This window comes from Bos javanicus, chromosome 17 (genome assembly GCF_032452875.1).
Source record: "Bos javanicus breed banteng chromosome 17, ARS-OSU_banteng_1.0, whole genome shotgun sequence".
NCBI lineage: Eukaryota > Metazoa > Chordata > Mammalia > Artiodactyla > Bovidae > Bos > Bos javanicus.
Genome location: NC_083884.1, coordinates 57,486,203 through 57,502,851, shown reverse-complemented (window position 1 = coordinate 57,502,851; position 16,649 = coordinate 57,486,203). Strand labels below are relative to the sequence as shown.

Here is a 16,649-nt window from a genome sequence, read left to right as displayed (position 1 = left end):
TGGCATCTGGTCCCATCACTTCATGGCAAATAGATGGAGAAACCATGGAAACAGTGACCAGCTTTATTTTCTTGGGCTCCAAAATCACTGCAGATGGTGACTGCAGCCATGAAATTAAAAGATGCTTGCTCCTTGGAAGAAAAGCTATGACCAACCTAGACAGCATATTAAAAAGCAGAGACATTATTTTGCCGACAAAGGTCTGTCTAGTCAAAGCTTTGGTTTTTCCTGTACTCATGTATGGAAGTGAGAGTTGAACCATAAAGAAAGCTGAGCACCAAAGAACTGATGCTTCTGAACTGTGGTGTTGGAGAAGACTCTTGAGAGTCCCTTGGACTGCAAGAAGATCCAACCAGTCAATCCTAAAGGAAATCAACATTGAATATTCATTGGAAGGACTGACGCTAAAGCTGAAGCTTCAGTACTTTGGCCACCTGATGTGAAGAACTGACTCGATGGAAAAGATCCTGATGCTGGGAAAGACTGAAGGCAAGAGGAGAAGGGAACGACAGAGGATGAGATGGTTGGATGGCATCACCGACTGGATGGACGTGAGTTTGGTAAGCTGCGGGAGTTGGTGATGGACAGGGAAGCCTGGTGTGCTACAGTACATGGGGTTGCAGAGTTGGACATTTCTGAGCTGGTGATGGACAGGGAAGCCTGGTGGTCCACAGTACATGGGGTTGCAGAGTTGGACATGTCTGAGCGACTGAACTGAACTGTCCAGTAATCTGAGGTCAAAAAATTAAAGAAATGAAAACTCAACATTTTACTTTAAAGGAAAACAAAGACAATCTCTTCTGAAGAACTGGAGTAAATAATAATGGCTTGTCTAATTTGGTGACTCAGAGTAGTTATTTACCATTATTGCTCTTGAAGTTCTGTTGGCTTTTCTGCTTAGTATTTGCTAAAATTTTCTCCACACCATGACTTTAATCTTATCTTCCTTTCTCTAGAAGTAGTAAAATGAATGGTGCTGCTGGTGGAGAAAACAAAGCGTAAGAAGGAAGTCGTAGGCCCTTCCAAGACCACAAAATGCAAATCTTTTCGCAGTGACATTTTAATTTTCCATCACAGAACACACCATCCATATATCTTGAGTTATAACTGTATATTTGTCTAGGATTTCCTGAAATTAACGTTAAATTCGTTTGCAAGTGTTGGGTTCCAAATGTTTGCTTCCAAGTTAAGTATCTGTTTTTACCCACAAATCAATGTTTCATAAGAAATGTAAGTTAGTTCACAGAGTTTATTAACTATAATGCAAATCTAATACTTTATTTTGCATTTTAAAATATCTTTAAAAAATACAGTTGAGATACAACTAATTATGCAAATCAGAAAATACTGAATTGAGTAATACTTTCAAAGCTCTATCTTGAATTAAGATAGAGTACATACAAATGACATAGCAAGCGGAGACTTGAGACTATTGTGAACTGAACTTTTTGATTACTTAAAGACTTTAGGGACTGCTGACAGTAGCCTTGTATTAAATCACATTTCATTAAAAGTGTATGGCCCTTCTGTCGCTCAACACACGATACATCATTAGCACTGAAACCACAGAAAATCAAGGTTAGAAAAGACTTCAGAGATTACATTCAATTTGACCTTACTTTAGAGGTGGAGAAAACAGATTCAGATGGAATAACTTAATATAAGTTATGCAACCAATTAGTTCTGGAACTGAAACCTCATCCTAATTTTCATCTAGTATCTTTTCCATTATTGGGGCTTCCCAGGTGCTGCAGTGGTAAAGAATATGCCTGCTAATGCTGGTTCAATCCCGGGGTCAGGAAGATCCCCTGGAGTAGGAAATGGCAACCGGCTCCAGTATTCTTGCCTGGGAAAGCTCATGGACAGAGGAGCCTGATGAGCTATGGTTCATGGGGTCACAAGGAGTTGGACATGACTGAGGGCACACACACACACACACACATATCTTTTCCATTATAATAATGCTTACTAGGCTGCAGTCCATGGGGTTGCTAAGAGTCAGACACGACTGAGAGACTTCACTTTCACTTGTCACTTGCATGCATTGGAGAAGGAAATGGCAACCCACTCCAGTGTTCTTGCCTGGAGAATCCCAGGGACAGGGAGCCTGGTGGGCTGTCGTCTATGGGGTAGCACAGAGTTGGACACGACTGAGGCGACTTAGCAGCAGCAGCAGCAGTCATAATCAATGCCAGTAAAAAGAAAAAAATTACTATAACCATTTTATCAGCATAATTTAGCATTATTAGTGAAGCTGGGGATGAGTATACCAATTGACTGAAATATGGGCACACGAATTCATTAAGGCATTGTTTGTAATGGTAAAAAATGAGAACAACTTAGACATCTATCAACAGGGGAAAAATAATTATGGCATAATCATCTGATGTGTCAATAAATGCCATACTATAGTTTTTTTTTATTATTATTTTTTGGCAGTGCCACATGTCATGCAGGATCTTAGTTCCTTAACCAGAGATCAGAACCCATACCCCTTGCACTGGAAGCACAGTCTTAGCTACTGGACCGCCAGGGAAGTCACTGCCATACTGCATTTTAAATCAGTGAACTTGATTTAACTATTTCCTATATAACTCTTTCTTTGGGATTGGAATGAAAACTCACCTTTTCCAATCCTGTGGCCACTGCTGAGTTTTTCAAATTTGTTGGCATACTGAGTGCAGCACTTTCACAGCATCATCTTTCAGGATTTGGAATAGCTCAACTGGAATTCCATCACCTCCACTACCTTTGTTCGTAGTGATGCTTTCTAAGGCCCACTTGACTTCACATTCCAGGATGTCTGGCTCTAGGTCAGTGATCACACCATCGTGATTATCTGGGTCGTGAAGATCTTTTTTGTACAGTTCTTCTGTGTATTCTTGCCATCTCTTCTTAATATCTTCTGCTTCTGTTAGGTCCATACCATTTCTGTCCTTTATCGAGCTCATCTTTGCATGAAATGTTCCTTTGGTATCTCTGATTTTCTAGAAGAGATCCCTAGTCTTTCCCATTCTGTTGTTTTCCTCTATTTCTTTGCATTGATTGCTGAAGAAGACTTTCTTATCTCTTCTTGCTATTCTTTGGAACTCTGCATTCAGATGTTTATATCTTTCCTTTTCTCCTTTGCTTTTCGTTTCTCTTCTTTTCACAGCTATTTGTAAGGCCTCCCCAGACAGTCATTTTGCTTTTTTGCATTTCTTTTCTATGGGAATGGTCTTGATCCCTGTCTCCTGTACAATGGCAATGTACAAAGGCAATACCAAAGAATGCTCAAACTACCGCACAATTGCACTCATCTCACACGCTAGTAAAGTAATGCTCAAAATTCTCCAAGCCAGGCTTCCGCAGTATGTGAACCGTGAACTTCCTGATGTTCAAGCTGGTTTTAGAAAAGGCAGAGGAACCAGAGATCAAATTGCCAACATCCGCTGGATCATGGAAAAAGCAAGAGAGTTCCAGAAAAGCATCTATTTCTGCTTTATTGACTACGCCAAAGCCTTTGACTGTGTGGATCACAATAAACTGTGGAAAATTCTGAAAGAGATGGGAATACCAGACCACCTGATCTGCCTCTTGAGAAATTTGTATGCAGGTCAGGAACCAACAGTTAGAACTGGACATGGAACAGCAGACTGGTTCCAAACAGGAAAAGGAGTTCGTCAAGGCTGTATATTGTCACCCTGTTTATTTAACTTATATGCAGAGTACATCATGAGAAACGCTGGACTGGAAGAAACACAAGCTGGAATCAAGATTGCCGGGAGAAACATCAATAACCTCAGATATGCAGATGACACCACCCTTATGGCAGAAAGTGAAGAGGAACTAAAAAGCCTCTTGATGAAAGTGAAAGAGGAGAGTGAAAAAGTTGGCTTAAAGCTCAACATTCAGAAAAATAAGATCATGGCATCCGGTCGCACCACTTCATGGGAAATAGATGGGGAAACAGTGGAAACAGTGTCAGACTTTATTTTGGGGGCTCCAAAATCACTGCAGATGGTGACTGCAGCCATGAAATTAAAAGACGCTTACTCCTTGGAAGGAAAGTTATGACCAACCTAGATAGCATATTTAAAAGCAGAGACATTACTTTGCCAACAAAGGTTCGTCTAGTCAAGGCTATGGTTTTTCCTGTGGTCATGTATGGATGTGAGAGAGGGACTGTGAAGAAGGCTGAGCACAGAAGAATTGATGCTTTAGAACTGTGGTGTTGGAGAAGACTCTTGAGAGTCCCTTGGACTGCAAGGAGGTCCAACCAGTCTATCCTAAAGGAGATCAGTCCTGGGTGTTCATTAGAAGGACTGATGTTGAAGTTGAAATTCCAATACTTTGGCCACCTGATGCGAAGAGCCGACTCATTTGAAAAGACCCTGATGCTGGGAAAGATTGACGGCAGGAGGAGAAGGGGATGACAGAGGATGAGATGGTTGGATGGCATCACTGACTCAATGGACATGAGTTTGGGTAAACTGCAGGAGTTGGTGATGGACAGGGAGGCCTGGCGTGCTGCGGTTCATGGGGTGGCAAAGAGTAGGACATGACTGAGCGACTGAACTAAACTGAATGGAGAAAAAAACAGAGAACAGACTCATGGACATGGGGAGAGGGGAGGAAAGGGTGAGATATACACAGAGAGTAACATGGAAACTTAAATTACCGTATGTAAAATAGATAGCCAATGGGAATTTGATCTATGTCTCAGGAAACTCAAACAGGGGCTCTGTATCAACCTAGAGGGGTGAGATGGGGAGGGAGATGGGAGGGAGGTTCAAGAGGAAGGGGATATATGTATACCTATGGCTGATTCATGTTGAGATTTGACAGAAAACAACAAAATTCTGTAAAGTAATTATTCTTCAATTAAAAAATAAATAAATTAAAAAATAAAAAAGATATTTGTAATAATTATAATATTTAGTCTTACTCTAATTTATATTTTCAGATTATTAATAAAGTTTAACATTTTCCCACTTAATGAGAAACTATTTGTAATCTCTTTTAATCACGTCTAGTCAAATATGTCTAGCATCATAGGTCTAGTGAAATTTAGTGATCTTGTAAAGGCTTATGACTTTTTTATGTTTTCAAAGTTAAGTTTACAGAAGTTTAAACCATCACTCCTTGAAACTGATGCTGGCAGCACATGAATAATGAAACATGAAAGTATATTGATTATGCCAGGATACCCAACAGGATATTCAGTTCAGTTCAGTCGCTCAGTCGTGTCCGACTCTTTGTGATTCCGTAAACTGCAGCACGCCAGGCCTCCCTGTCCATCACCAACTCCCAGAGTTTACCCAAACTCATGTCCATTGAGTCGGTGATGCCATCTAACCATCTCATCCTCTGTTATCCCCTTATCCTCCTGCCTTCAATCTTTCCTAACATCAGGGTCTTTTCAAATGAGTCAGCTCTTCACATCAGGTGATATTACATCCTCTTTTTTATACTGTTTCCCCCATTAAAATACGTATATTTGCCTAGTAGATGAGAGATCTGTTTTGGCACAAGCCCACCAGTAAACAGCATCTTGCTACCATTTCCTATACACTTTGTTTCACATACTTGATTATCAGCCTGTCTCCCTGAAATCTGTTGGAGGCTCAGGGCAAGTAAGTGATCAGCTCATAGTCATGACCAACATTTTACAAATTATAATTTATAGTAATTATCATCGATTTGATACATGATGGTCAACCACACTGAACTGTAAGCTCATTGATATAAGGACTGTTTTATTGTTGTTGTTGTTTAGTCACTAAGTCCTGTCCGACTCTTTACAACCCCATGGACATGTATGTGTCCAATTGTAGCCCGCCAGGCTCCTCTGTCCGTGGGATTCCCCAGGCAAGAATAGTGGAGTGGGTTGCCATTTCCTTTTCTTGGGGATCTTCTTGATCCAGGGATCAAACCTGGGTCTCCCACACTGGCAGGCAGAGCCCTTTTACTATTCAGGAAACAAACAAAACAGGACTTTCTGTTAGCAACTGCTTTACAGTAAAGAGGCCTTCATACTGATGAAGTTCAAGGAAAAAATAGGGTCCTCAAGCTGTAATACTTCAGAGTCAGAGTAGATGAACTGAAAATGAGTCACAGTGCTATTTATAATGATAATTATAGCATGGTTTATAATAGAAAACATTTGGAAACAACCCAAATGTCCATCAAAAAGAAACTGGTACAATTACATTTGACCGTGTACCTAACAGAACCAGAGACAGATCTATAGCAAAGATGTCTACTAATGTACTGTGAGTAAACAGTAATAGGCATGATATGATTCCAATTAAAAATAACATCAATAATATGAACAATGTTAGATATAAAAGAAAAATTTAGAAGAATATGCTTCAAACTGTAGTGACTATATCTGGTGGAGAAAAGTTTAGTGTAATATGTAATAGGTAAATTTATTTGACTGGGGACATCTACTTTCTATACTGTGTATTGTTGTATCATTTAAAATATAAGTATCTTTAATTAAAAATAATTTTAAGCAACAAAATTAATACTTTTGCCTTTGATCAATTAAAATGTGTGCAAACACAGTAAGTTAGATTTTAAGATATTTCAAGAAAAAAATATGTAAAATTCCAGGAAAATAATTTCTTGCTGCTACTGCTGCTAAGTCACTTCAGTCATGTCCGACTCTGTGCGACCCCATAGACGGCAGCCCACCAGGCTCCCCCGTCCTTGGGATTCTCCAGGCAAGAACACTGGAGTGGGTTGCCATTTCCTTCTCCAATACATCAAAGTGACAAGTGAAAGTGAAGTCGCTCAGTCGTGTCTGACCCTCAGCGACCCCATGGACTGCAGCCTACCAGGCTCCTCCGTCCATGGGATTCTCCAGGCAAGAGTACTGGAGTGGGGTGCCATTGCCTTCAGTTATGTTTTAAGTAAACAACTTCTACATCTGTTGTTTCACTTATTTGATTGAGGCAGAAATCTTATTTTTAATCAGTGAAGTTCTTATGATACGTCTTCATTATTTCTGTAAGTATATATTTTTAAACATTTTTTTAAAAAACAAAGCATATACACAGAGACACAAATAAGAAAAAAAACCAAGTGTAAGAAAAGATCCCTTTAACAACTGTATTTAAAAAAACAACCCCCAAAAGTTCAGGAATAAATTCAGTAGAAGTAATATACAGGAACTAGATGGGAAAATACTACAAAATGCTAAGAGATATAATAGAAAATCTAAATAAATGAAATATCTTTTGTCCTTTTCAATACTGAAAAGATACTATATTTCTTGAATCTATATATTACATGAAATTCCAATAGATTTTCCTTTTTAATTATTAAAAACTTAACCTAGTACAAGGCTCGGAGAACATTTTCTATAAAGTACCTGTAACAGTTTTAGGTTTTGTTGGTCATATGGTCTCCAAAACAACTCAATTCTATCTTGTAGGGTGAATTCTATCTTGTAGTGTGAAAGCAGCCATAGATAATAAATTAGTGTGCACTCTAATAAAAACTTACAGACATTGAGATTTGAATCATATAATTTATAAATTTCAAGAAATATTATTCTTCTTTTGATTTTTTCTCCCAATCATTAAAAAACTTGAAAACTATTCTTGGTTTGCAGGTTACACAAAAACTGGTCACAAGACAGATTTGGTTTGTGGGCTATAGTTTGCCAAATTCTAATCTAGATGAATAAATATCTAATGGCATCCGGTCCCATCACTTCATGGCAAATAGATGGGGAAACAGTGGAAACAGTGGCTGACTTTATTTTTCTGGGCTCCAAAATCACTGCAGATGGTGACTGCAGCCATGAAATTAAAAGACGCTTACTCCTTGGAAGGAAAGTTATGACCAACCTAGATAGCACATTTCAGGATGGGGAACACGTGTATACCTGTGGTGGATTCATGTTGATATATGGCAAAACCAATACAATATTGTAAAGTTTAAAAAAAAAATAAAAGCAGAGATATTCCTTTGCCAACAAAGGTCCATCTAGTCAAGGCTATGGTTTTTCCAGTGGTCATGTATGGATGTGAGAGCTGGACTATAAAGAAAGCTGAGCACAGACGAATTGATGCTTTTGAACTGTGGTGTTGGAGAAGACTCTTGAGAGTCCCTTGGACTGCAAGGAGATCCAACCAGTCCATCCTAAAGGAGATGAGTACTGGGTGTTCATTGGAAGGACTGATGTTGAAGTTGAAACTCCAATACTTTGGCCACCTGATGCGAAGAGCTGACTCATCTGAAAAGACCCTGATGCTGGGAAAAATTGAAGGCAGGAAGAGAAGAGGACAACAGAGGATGAGATAGTTGGATGGCATGACCGACTTGATGGACATGGGTTTGGTTGAACTCTGGGAAGTTGGTGATAGACAGGGATGCCTGGTGTGCTGCGGTTCATGGGGTCGCGAAGAGTCAGACACGATTGAGTGACTGAACTGAACTGAACTGAAATAGTCAGGGAAACTCTGTCAGGGGAGGGAGGAGTGAGTAACAAAGAAGGAGTTCTTCCATCAGGTACTGAAACAAATTGTAAAACTACAGCATATCAAATATTGAGATCTAGCACTGGAAAAGGACAAAAAGATCAATGAAGCAGAATGGTGGTCTCAAAAACAACCAAATACATATGATATAGGTGGCACTTCCAATCAGTGTGGGAAGATGAATTATTTATTCACTAAAATGATATAAAGATAAGTACCTATTCAAAGTAAAAAATATAATAAACTTCTACTTTGTTCTTTACACCACAATAATTTAGACATTTATGCAGAAAAAAATAACACTGAACCATTACCAATGTGAACAAATATTTTTAAAATCTCAGAGTTTAAGTATGATACAAAATATAGAAAATTAAAGACATTAATTTTGCTAAATAAAAACATAAACCTCCAGAATGATGTTGAAGGGAAATCTCTGAACAGTAACTGAGTAAGTGCGCAGTAGTATTATGGAGACAACCAGTCCAGATCAGAGCAGAAGGACACAGAGATCCTACAGGGAAGTCTTTAAGAAGATGAAACTGATAGATTAACATATCTGAGTATACTAAATGGATATATTAGAGGATATTTATAATTCTGGCATAGAATATGGTGATTAGTTAACACATACTAATAAAAGAAAAATGAAGCAATTGTTTAGGGAAAACGAACTGTTATACAGAGAAAGCAAATTTAATCATCGTACACTAAAAATCACAGCTGTAAATAATATACAGAATCAGAACAATGGAAGTATTGTCTATTGAGCCAACCAAAAATTATAACTATATCTGGAAGATGGAGGTCAAATGTGTATATATGTAGGTATGTGTAAAAGCTAAATTTTCACCTTTTATCTAAGACTTGAGTACTGAGATGGCAGTCTAAATATGTTCTTTAGAAAGAGAGGAAAAAAAAATAGAGAAAACCCCTACTAAACTTTAAAGAGGTTACTTCCGGCAAACAGGATTTGGGAGTGGGAGTAGAAATGTGAGGCAGAAGACAACTGTTTATCATTATCAACTTTGAAGAAAAATCTTACTTTTTAAACTGCATAAATGTACAATTTTGATAAACATGTGATTACATAAAAAATTAATGCTTCTTTGGCATGAAATACTATTAAAAGATAGAAAAACAACAAATGGGGAAAATATCTGTCTCATATACTACAAAGACTGTCATTATCCTAAATATATAAAGAGCACTTACAATTCAAAAAGAGAAAGTAAAAAAAGGTAAGGTATCACAATGAGCAAAAGAAGGTGAATAGCCAATTTATAGAACTATAAATGGCTAATGAACATATGAAGAGATTTTTAACCACAGTAGCAAAGAAACGTAAATTAAACTATATTGATTTCTTTATTATTGTTGTTGCTCAGTCATTAAGTCATGTCTGACTTTTTGCAGCCTCACAGACTGCAATACATCAGGCTTCCCTGTCCTTCACTATCTCCCAGAGTTTGCTCAAACTCAAGTCCATTGAGTCGGTGATGCCATCCAACCATCTCATCCTCTGACACCCTCTTCTCCTTTTGCCTTCAATCTTTCCCAGCATCAGGGTCGCTCCCCAGAGCAGCAAAAAATAACTTATTCTTAGAGTTTACCAGCACATTCAGCGGTTTATTCTACTTACAATCTCTGCTCTACCAATTGCTGCCAAAACATTCAAGTGTTGGAACAAGTAATATTGGGCCCTGTGGGTGGATGGGTGGGTGTGCAAGTTGTATAATAATAGAATTTTCATTGGCAGACAATCTGGCACTGTCTATCAAATTTGAAAATAGAGATACCTTGTCATCTGGCAATTCTACTTCAGGCCATTTGTTCTACTAAAATGCACAATGGGATAGGAGTGTTTGACACAGCAAGGCAAGGCAAAAGCTTTAACTTTCATCAATAACATTGATTAGATAAATTATGGTACAAAAGGTTAGAGATTAAAAAGAGAGTTAAGTATATATATACTGATCTTATATAAATACACAGAGTGAAAAAAGGCATGCTGAAGAACAACACATATAATGAAATCTCATTTTAAGAAATGTATGTATACAATTTTATGTGGGTTTATGTATACCCAAAGGAAAAATTCCAGAAAAATATACATCAAGTAGTTAACAGTAAATAAACTTCAGTGATGGTGTTACTAGAGAGAACTCCACTTTCAACTCTTATATGTTGTTTACATTTTTTACAGAAAAGAAAGTACTCTGAATTAAAAACTATGACAGGGAATTCCTTGGCAGTCCACTGGTTAGGACTCTGTGCTTTCACTGACGAGGGTCTGGGGTTAATCCTTGGTTGGGGAAGTAGGAACCCATAAGCCTCATGGCATGGCATCTTTAAGGTACCTAGCATTTTGGCAGGTATTTGGGATTAATTCATTGTAATTTTAACATCAACATTTCTATATCATTCATTTCTATTTCATTTTTATGATCATGGGTTTAATTCTTCTGATGCTTTTATAAAAAAAGATAACTTAGATTTCACCAGCACATTTATTCGGCAGTTTATTCTCATTTACAATCTTCACTCTACCAATTGCTGCTAAAACATTCATTTTTAAAAAAAATAAAAGTAATATGTTGAACAACATCAGCTCAAAAAAGGGTGCAGAGAAAAGAAAAGGTTTCTCTCTCCCCTTAGTATCTCTATTCTCACTCTTCAAAGGTAATTCCTAAGAAACTACTGTGTATTCTTCAAAATTTTTCTATCAATATGTATAATGACTGACCCCTTTTTCTTACATTAATGAAGTCATACTATAATACTAATCTGTAACCTCCTGACTTACATCTTCACCTATCAGCCTAAAGAGATACCTACAAGATTATTGCAAAGTATTCCTTAGTGGTATTTCTTATTTAAAAGATATATTTAGACTAATTTGGGTCTACATGATCAAAAACAAATAAGCAAAGCAAAATACCTAATTCAATTCCTGTATATGGTTTTAATAACAAAAATGACTACTGATTCCACCTTATCACTTACCTATCTGTGAAATGCTTATTTTGTGGTGCTGGAGGATTTATATATATTATGTCAATTAATTCTCCCCAAATACTAAGAGATAGATACTTTCATTCCCATTGTCCAGAGGAAAAAGCTGAAATTCTGAAAAGGTTAAGAACCAGGACTAGTGGAAGTTCATTTTGCTAACTTTCTAATTATAGCATGAAAGCCAAAGTCTAAACAAGTTTGAACCATTTTTTTATATAATGTAAAATATATCACTCCGAAAGAAACATACTTATTTATATTAAGAAATAATAATAGTAAAGGAAAATTCCCAAAACATACATATAAATGGTATGTCTAAGCTATTTTTACCTTGGGCCAAAAATAATGAAGCCAACCAGTGCTAGACAAAGAGTTAAGTTCATTCAATATTAAGTCCTTAGAGACTGGTTCTCAAACTCAAGTTTCCTTTTTGGCAGAAGACGAACTTTTATAAAAATCTTAAAATATAATGTTCACAATAAGCCTCAGGATTATTGGCATTTAGAGTTTCCATTTTAAGTCTTCCTGAACAAAGATTTACTTAGAGGCCACAAACACTATCCTTTTCAATTTTTATTGGTAGATAAAATTTGAAAGGTCGATTTGCTCTTTATGGATTAATTTTAGACTCACTAGGCCTGAAAGCAGAGAAGGCAATGGCACCCCACTCCAGTACTCTTGCCTGGAAAATCCCATGGATGGAGGAGCCTGGTGGGCTACACAGTCCATGGGGTCGCTAAGAGTCGGACACGACTGAGTGACTTCACTTTCATTTTTCACTCTCATGCATTGGAGGAGGAAATGGCAACCCACTCCAGTGTTCTTACCTGGAGAATCCCAGGGACAGGGGAGCCTGGTGGGCTGCCGTCTATGGAGTCGCACAGAGTCGGACACGACTGAAGTGACTTTGCAGCAGCAGGCCTGAAAGAGTAACGATACTGTATAAAACCGATGCCAAAGTTGTGGTTTTCCTAATCCCAATAGAACCTTTTTGCTTATTTCCAGAAATCATACTATAATATTTAGACAGTAAGTTCTACTTTTGATATTGGCCATATATGCATTCTACCACACAGAGTTCACATAAAAAACTAAGAATGCCACTGGAAGGTTCCCCTTCTTTCATGAATTTATACAACAAATTTTAACTGAGTTCCTAAAATGACCAGTTTGTGCTGGGTACTAGACAGAAATGTGATAGCCCCACACCCTACTTCCAGGAAGCTTGTAGTCTACAGAGAAACAATTAATTTAATGATCTACCCATCACTTTCATGGGAATGGAGAACCAGACTCTACTTCCCATTCAAGCTCAAAGCTCTACACTGGGAACAGCAAACTCTAACTTACTATTAAAAAAACAAACAACCCAGCTATTTCAAAAATTCACATTAGTGGGTAACATGTTATACTAATGATTTCCTCTGGGTAGATGAGCTACACCTTTTTTTTCTTCAAAGGAAACTGGAGATCTCTTACTAAAGAAGCCATTTTGCCAGTCCCAAATTTAAAATATAACCAAACTATTGAAACTTTCCATTTGTATGAAGAAATGTAGTGTTAACAAGGTAACATATATCTTGGTATATGGGATCCATAATGGCTTTTAATTCTAAAGAAATATGAAATTAATCAACATTATTTTTCCTATAAATTGTATTCATATATTCAGCAAATACTTAATATCTATTGTGTGCCAGGCTTCATGCCAGATAAGGACATAACTGTGAATATATTAAGATTTCTGTCATGGACAGAGGAGCCTGGTAGGCTGCAGTCCATGGGGTCACTACGAGTCAAACACAACTGAGCGACTTCACTTTCATTTTTCACTTTCATGAATTGAAGAAGGAAATGGCAATCCACTCCAGTGTTCTTGCCTGGAGAATCCCAGGGACGGGGGAGCCTGGTGGGCTGCCGTCTATGGGGTCGCACAGAGTCGGACACGACTGTAGCAACTTAGCAACAGTAGCAGCAGCCTCAAGGAGTTTATATTTAGTAAGAAAGCAGGCCCAAACAGGACAGTGTAGCACATATAAAGGTTATCTAATCTACTCTCTTGAGGAAAGAGAGTAAGACAGTTCCAGAGAAACCAAAAAGTATTCAAGGCAGGGGGCACTAACACACTGGCCTAGAGGCAAGAGAGCATGACAGAGTGCAGAACTAACAAACACAATCAACAGACTGGATAACAGAGTTTGTCATGCTTCCTGAAGGAAAGAGTGTGCAACTCCTTTCTACTAGGAATAGTGATTTAGTTCCTGAGATTAGGATCATTTTCTCCAGAATTAACATAGGAACACACTAGGATTCTGCGTCCTGAAAGACTTGAATTCCAAAGCAATTCAAATTGATTCTCAACCTTTAAAAACTCAGCAATCAAAATTATCATTTATTTCAGAATATATTTAGGGAAAATAAAATAGGGAAAAAGGAAATAATGTACTAAGATAAACGTTAAATATTTGCCAGAATCATAAACAGCAAGGCTTATTTAAGTTATATGCAGAGTACATCATGTGACATGCTGGGCTAGATGAAGCACAGGCTAGAATCAAGATTGCCAGGAGAAATAACAATACTTCACGTATGCAGATGACACTATCCTAATGGCAGAAAGCGAAGAGGAATTAAAGAGCCTCTTGATGAAGGTGAAAGAAGAGAGTGAAAAGCTGGCTTAAAACTCAACATTGAAAAAACAAAGATCACAGCATCTGGTCTCATCACTTCATGGTAAATAGATGGGGAAACCATGGAAACAGTGAGAAACTTTATTTTCTTGGGCTCCAAAATCACTGCTGATGGTGACTGTAGCCTTGAAATTATAAGACACTTGCTCTTTGGAAGAAAAGCTATGACCAACCTAGACAGCATATTAAAAAGCAGAGACATTACTTTGCCAACAAAAGTCTACACAGTCAAAGCTATGATTGTTCCAGTAGTCATGAATGGGAGTTGGACCATAAAGAAAGCTGAACGCCAAAGAACTGATGTTTTTGAACTGTGGTATTGGAGAAGACTCTTGAGAGTCCCTTGGACTGCAAGGAGATCCAACCAGTCCATCCTAAAGGAAATCAGTCCTGAATATTCATTGGAAGGACTGATGCTGAAGCTGAAACTCCAATACTTTGGCCACCTGATGCGAAGAATTGACTTACTGGAAAAGACCCTGATGCTGGGAAAGACTGAAGGCAGGAGGAGAAGGGGATGACAGAGGATGAGATAGTTGGATGGCTTTACCAACTCAATGGACACGAGTTTGGGTAAACTCTGGGAGTTGGTGATGGGCAGGGAAACCTGGCATGCTGCAATCTAGGAGGTCGCAAAGAGTCGGACACGACTGAGTGACTGACTGAACTGAATATAAATCTATTTGCTGGTGGTATAAAAAACAATTCCCCACTTCTGAATGAATTTTTAAACTATGCCAAAGCAGCTTTGTGTATTTTTAGGTAGTATTCAAATTCTTGACTGAAACTCTATTATCATGACTCAGGCCCTAGGCACTCTCCTGGCAATCTTGATTCCAACTTGTGCTTCTTCCAGCCCAGCGTTTCTCATGATGTACTCTGCATATAAGTTAAATAAGCAGGGTGACAATATATAGCCTTGATGTACTCCTTTTCCTATTTGGAACCAGTCTGTTGTTCTATGTCCAGTTCTAACTGTTGCTTCCTGACCTGCATACAGGTGTCTCAAGAGACAGGTCAGGTGGTCTGGTATTCCCATCTCTTTCAGAATTTTCCAGTTTATTGTGATCCACACAGTCAAAGGCTTTGGCATAGTCAATAAAGCAGAAATAGATGTTTTTCTGGAACTCTCTTGATTTTTCGATGATCCAGCGGATGTTGGCAATTTGATCTCTGGTTCCTCTGCCTTTTCTAAAACCAGTTTGAACATCTGGAAGTTCATGGTTCATGTATTGCTGAAGCCTGGCTTTGGCACTGCCTTTCTTTGGACTGGAATGGAAACTGACCCTTTCTAGTCCTGTGGTCACTGCTGAGTTTTCCAAATTTGCTGGCATATTGAATGCAGCACTTTCACAGCATCATCTTTCAGGATTTGAAATAGCTCAACTGGAATTCCATCACCTCCACTAGCTTTGTTCATAGTGATGTTTTCTAAGGCCCACTTGACAAAGCCTCTTGATGAAAGTGAAAGAGGAGAGTGAAAAAGTTGGCTTAAAGCTCAACATTCAGAAAAATAAGATCATGGCATCTGGTCCCATCACTTCATGGGAAATAGATGGGGAAACAGTGGAAACAGTGTCAGACTGTATTTTTTGGGCTCCAAAATCACTGCAGATGGTGACTTCAGCCATGAAATTAAAAGATGCTTACTCCTTGGAAGAAAAGTTATGACCAAGCTAGATAGCATATTGAAAAGCAGAGACATTACTTTGTCAACAAAGGTCCATCTAGTCAAGGCTATGGTTTTTCCAGTGGTCATGTATGGATGTGAGAGTTGGACTGTGAAGAAAACTGAGTGCCGAAGAATTGATGCTTTAGAACTGTGGTGTTGGAGAAGACTCTTGAGAGTCCCTTGGACTGCAAGGAGATCCAACCAGTCCATTCTAAAGGAGATCAGTCCTGGGTGTTCTTTGGAAGAAATGATGCTAAAGCTGAAACTCCAGTACTTTGGCCACCTCATGTGAAGAGTTGACTCACTGGAAAAGACTCTGATGCTGAGAGGGATTGGGGGCACGAGGAGAAGGGGACGATGGAGGACAAGATGGCTGGATGGCATCACCGACTTGATGGACGGGAGTTTGAGTGAACTCTGGGAGTTGGTGATGGACAGGGAGGCCTGGCATGCTGCAATTCATGGGGTTGCAAAGAGTGGGACACGACTGAGCAACTGAACTGACCTGAACTGAACTGAGGGACTCTCCAGATAGTTAAGATATAATGTCTGTGTATATCTGGTTCCAGCTGATAGTAGAACAAAGAGGAAACTCTTGCAAAGAGGAAGTATACTGCACAGCAACCCCTTTGGATTACAAAAGAAGACAGTTGGCCATTAAATTTTAAATGTGTTGGCAGATAAGAAAAAGATAAGGAAAAGAAACCATGAAAGAAAAGAGGCCTAACAGAGAAAAGGAGAGGACAAAAAGAAGGAAAAGAAAAAAAAGAAGGGGAAAAGAGAAGAAGAAAGCCAGAA

General features: G+C 38.4%; 1 protein-coding gene across 3 annotated transcripts in view; it reads right to left on the bottom strand.

The window, feature by feature from the left end:
- Positions 1-16,649, bottom strand: part of TAOK3 (TAO kinase 3) — a 197,851-nt gene that overhangs the window by 143,592 nt on the left and 37,610 nt on the right. Inside the window, exon 2 of one of the 3 annotated variants that reach the window (XM_061384853.1) lies at positions 12,317-12,410. The exons of the other annotated variants lie outside the window; for them this stretch is intronic. The gene's annotated coding sequence lies outside the window, so the exon portion shown is untranslated. The remainder of the gene's footprint in view (positions 1-12,316; positions 12,411-16,649) is intronic. 3 annotated transcript variants of the gene reach the window in all.